Below are 5000 nucleotides of genomic sequence, written 5' to 3'. Positions count from 1 at the left end.
GTCTTCCTAGGCCATGACCCACCGGAAGGGCGCAGCGTCCCCCACCCCAGACATGTGACGTCAGACTATCGGTATTGACGACTAGACTGATTCCTTATAATCATTTGCCATACACCGGTGGAAGCTGCCGAGACGAGTAACTACATAGCGGGCTCGCCGTGTCACTAATGTACAGAGATACAATAGTTTCGACTGGAACCGGATTAAACGTATACACGGCGCTGATTAGTAATAGATAGAGCCATCAGAATACAGATAATGTATAGACCTGTCCGTATACATGCTGAAAGACTCTGCTCACAATCACACGTCAGCCAGACACTCTTATCACGCACTACTCTCTGCCTGTAACAGGCACACAGACAATATGTAAGCACCAGCATGGAACAACACCCAGTGCATCCTCTCTGCCACATTAGACAATCCACACTATCATAACCAGACCGGGAGGTCCACTCGGAAAACAGAATATCCCACCCTTCCGACAACCACCATTGCTCAGCTAAGCCACCAACACCCACACATGTCCCAGACAGGGGTGCACCCAACATCACAATACTGCCTCCTGTCACACCACACAAACAATGGCAGGAATGAAAGACACAGGTCTGCCACAAGCATGGAATCAGAGCGCCGCCTGTTATGAGCCAAAGGTGCACCCTGACGTGGCAAATCAGATGATGCCGCAGTCATTTACTTACGATAATCACAATCAACAAACCGGGCCCCCCCCCCCCCCAAGTGCCTTAACCTAACCCGTATTGTACCTTAACCTAACCCGTATTGTACCTTAACCTAACCCGTATTGTACCTTAACCTAACCCGTATTGTACCTTAACCTAACCCGTATTGTACCTTAACCTAACCCATATTGTACCTTAACCTAACCCATATTGTACCTTAACCTAACCCATATTGTACCTTAACCTAACCCATATTGTACCTTAACCTAACCCATATTGTACCTTAACCTAACCCATATTGTACCTTAACCTAACCCATATTGTACCTTAACCTAACCCATATTGTACCTTAACCTAACCCATATTGTACCTTAACCTAACCCATATTGTACCTTAACCTAACCCATATTGTACCTTAACCTAACCCATGTTGCGCCTTAACCTAACCCATGTTGCGCCTTAACCTAACCCATGTTGCGCCTTAACCTAACCCATGTTGCGCCTTAACCTAACCCATGTTGCGCCTTAACCTAACCCATGTTGCGCCTTAACCTAACCCATGTTGCGCCTTAACCTAACCCATGTTGCGCCTTAACCTAACCCATGTTGCGCCTTAACCTAACCCATGTTGCGCCTTAACCTAACCCATGTTGCGCCTTAACCTAACCCATGTTGCGCCTTAACCTAACCTATGTTGCGCCTTAACCTAACCTATGTTGCGCCTTAACCTAACCTATGTTGCGCCTTAACCTAACCTATGTTGCGCCTTAACCTAACCTATGTTGCGCCTTAACCTAACCTATGTTGCGCCTTAACCTAACCTATGTTGCGCCGTAACCTAACCTATGTTGCGCCGTAACCTAACCTATGTTGCGCCATAACCTAACCTATGTTGCGCCTTAACCTAACCTATGTTGCGCCTTAACCTAACCTATGTTGCGCCTTAACCTAACCTATGTTGCGCCGTAACCTAACCTATGTTGCGCCTTAACCTAACCTATGTTGCGCCTTAACCTAACCTATGTTGCGCCTTAACCTAACCTATGTTGCGCCTTAACCTAACCTATGTTGCGCCTTAACCTAACCTATGTTGCGCCTTAACCTAACCTATGTTGCGCCTTAACCTAACCTATGTTGCGCCTTAACCTAACCTATGTTGCGCCGTAACCTAACCTATGTTGCGCCTTAACCTAACCTATGTTGCGCCTTAACCTAACCTATGTTGCGCCGTAACCTAACCTATGTTGCGCCTTAACCTAACCTATGTTGCGCCTTAACCTAACCTATGTTGCGCCTTAACCTAACCTATGTTGCGCCTTAACCTAACCTATGTTGCGCCTTAACCCAACACACGTTGCGCCTTAACCCAACACACGTTGGGCCTTAACCCAACACACGTTGGGCCTTAACCCAACACACGTTGGGCCTTAACCCAACACACGTTGGGCCTTAACCCAACACACGTTGGGCCTTAACCCAACACACGTTGGGCCTTAACCCAACACACGTTGGGCCTTAACCCAACACACGTTGGGCCTTAACCCAACACACGTTGGGCCTTAACCCAACACACGTTGGGCCTTAACCCAACACACGTTGGGCCTTAACCCAACACACGTTGGGCCTTAACCCAACACACGTTGGGCCTTAACCCAACACACGTTGGGCCTTAACCCAACACACGTTGGGCCTTAACCCAACACACGTTGGGCCTTAACCCAACACACGTTGGGCCTTAACCCAACACACGTTGGGCCTTAACCCAACACACGTTGGGCCTTAACCCAACACACGTTGGGCCTTAACCCAACACACGTTGGGCCTTAACCTGCTCTGTAATTGTCATACGACGCGTTAAATTAGTGTAGTGTTGCCTAACTGCAACCCCCGCAATATAGTTTGCTACTCGCACTGCCCGGTCCCCAGAGTATCGCTTCATGTTAAACACCTTGCAGCTATACACTGTAATGCGGATGGCGGCAGGACGTACATGCTCAATGCCCTTCGCAGTTGTTCATTGGCATTCGCATGGCGAAGCACAGCCTACGTTGTGGTACGGCTTGTGGCAACTGTCCGCTGATGTTGTACGTCCAAATCACACACTGTACCGCACATTGGTCCTCATGTACTGAATGATACATCGTGGTACATGTGTGACCGTACCACGACTGCGCCAACAACGGCGAACCATACGGTCCAAATATTGTGCACTCAGCTACGTGTCGTCTCCCTATAAGAGCTGGATTGCAGTATGGTATGCCGTGGATGGCGATCAGCATGAGCCGTCTGTTGATGTAGTGGCGCGTGTTGTCAGACGTAGTCGTCTCTTCTCACACACCGTGATAGCATGGTGCACTGCGTTCCACATCTGCGACATGCGACAGAGGCCGGTTGACAGTCGTTCGCGCAATGGACATCGCATACGTACGGGGGCCACCTTCCACGTGTTCGCGAAGCGTGCACATGTTGTTGCGTGTATGTGGGCAGACATAGTGTGTCGTGACACCTGACACAGGCATGCAACAATCGTTGAATTTGCAAATGGCGATGGACGTCTACGTTTGCTGGTGACGTTACGCAAATGAAGAACTGGTAAACCGTTGTGGTGCGGTTGTTCTCGCTAGAGGTGAATCAGTGATGGCGACGATCGGTTGAGCTACCAACCGGTTGTTTCAGCGATACCCACCATGCCCACGAACGTGAATGGCATGTGGGTGTGAAGCGATACGCGGCGGTGGCTGGGTGGGACCGTCCCCGGCCGGTGAGGGGGGGCCTTCCGGCGTGCTGGCCGCGCGGTGCGTGGGCGCACGCGCTACAGCCGGCTGGTGGGGGCGGCCAGTGGCAGGCGCGCCGGCCGACGGAGGCGGCAGGCGGCGCAGCTGCGCGCCGGCGCACCCTGCACGCGGCGCCGTGCGGCCAAAGTAGGTCCTCGCGGGCCCGGTGCGAAGCGCGGTGGACATCTGCAGTGTGCTGGTCCGATTGAGGACTGTGTGCGCTGAGGATGCGCCGCCGCCCGGCGCTCGGCGCCGCGACGCCGTCTGCTGCTCGGTCGCCTCTGCGGTTCTCGCAGGTGGATTGTATCGCAGCTGTGCGGACGTGTTGGCGCGTGCGCTGTGCTGGGAGAGTTCGCTTCGGCACCCAAGTGGGGCTTTTGTCCTTCTGTGGCGCTGGCGTTGGAGCTGCCGGCCACCGTAGGTGGCGCGTGTTGTCTCCCGCCGGCAATGCCACGACAGCACGCTCCCGGGCCTCTGTCGGCAGCGGCAAGCTCAGTTGGGAGCACGGGTGGTCGCACCTAAAGCGTCTACTCGCCAAACTCCGGGCGATTGCGCCTCTCTCGAACCCGACCAAGTACTTAGGACGGCGCTGCGCGCCGCCGGGACCTGAGAGGGTTTCGAGGTGTATTGTGCAGGGGAGCTCAGCCTCCTCCTGTTTGCAGAATAATTGAGCGGACGCTTGCGTGTTCGCGCGGGCCCCCGGGACACACTCCCGGGCGGCCGGCTGCTCAGCTCTAGTTGACGCAGCTCCCTGGTTGATCCTGCCAGTAGTCATATGCTTGTCTCAAAGATTAAGCCATGCATGTCTCAGTACAAGCCGCATTAAGGTGAAACCGCGAATGGCTCATTAAATCAGTTATGGTTCCTTAGATCGTACCCACGTTACTTGGATAACTGTGGTAATTCTAGAGCTAATACATGCAAACAGAGTCCCGACCAGAGATGGAAGGGACGCTTTTATTAGATCAAAACCAATCGGTCGGCTCGTCCGGTCCGTTTGCCTTGGTGACTCTGAATAACTTTGGGCTGATCGCACGGTCCTCGTACCGGCGACGCATCTTTCAAATGTCTGCCTTATCAACTGTCGATGGTAGGTTCTGCGCCTACCATGGTTGTAACGGGTAACGGGGAATCAGGGTTCGATTCCGGAGAGGGAGCCTGAGAAACGGCTACCACATCCAAGGAAGGCAGCAGGCGCGCAAATTACCCACTCCCGGCACGGGGAGGTAGTGACGAAAAGTAACGATACGGGACTCATCCGAGGCCCCGTAATCGGAATGAGTACACTTTAAATCCTTTAACGAGTATCTATTGGAGGGCAAGTCTGGTGCCAGCAGCCGCGGTAATTCCAGCTCCAATAGCGTATATTAAAGTTGTTGCGGTTAAAAAGCTCGTAGTTGGATTTGTGTCCCACGCTGTTGGTTCACCGCCCGTCGGTGTTTAACTGGCATGTATCGTGGGACGTCCTGCCGGTGGGGCGAGCTGAAGGCGTGCGACGCGCCTCGTGCGTGCTCGTGCGTCCCGAGGCGGACCCCGTTGCAAT

The 5000-nt window shown here is 53.2% G+C and overlaps 1 non-coding gene across 1 annotated transcript in view; it reads left to right on the top strand.

Annotated features, from left to right (window-relative positions):
* Positions 1–4205: 4205 nt before the first annotated feature.
* The window catches only part of LOC124580724, a 1910-nt gene continuing 1115 nt past the window's right edge, over positions 4206–5000 (top strand). The window contains exon 1 of the ribosomal RNA XR_006973267.1: positions 4206–5000. This exon is cut by the window's right edge and continues 1115 nt beyond it. This is a non-coding gene — a ribosomal RNA (small subunit ribosomal RNA).

Source organism: Schistocerca americana, unplaced genomic scaffold, assembly GCF_021461395.2.
Source record: "Schistocerca americana isolate TAMUIC-IGC-003095 unplaced genomic scaffold, iqSchAmer2.1 HiC_scaffold_350, whole genome shotgun sequence".
Lineage (NCBI taxonomy): Eukaryota > Metazoa > Arthropoda > Insecta > Orthoptera > Acrididae > Schistocerca > Schistocerca americana.
This window is presented reverse-complemented; position numbering and strand designations above follow the sequence as displayed.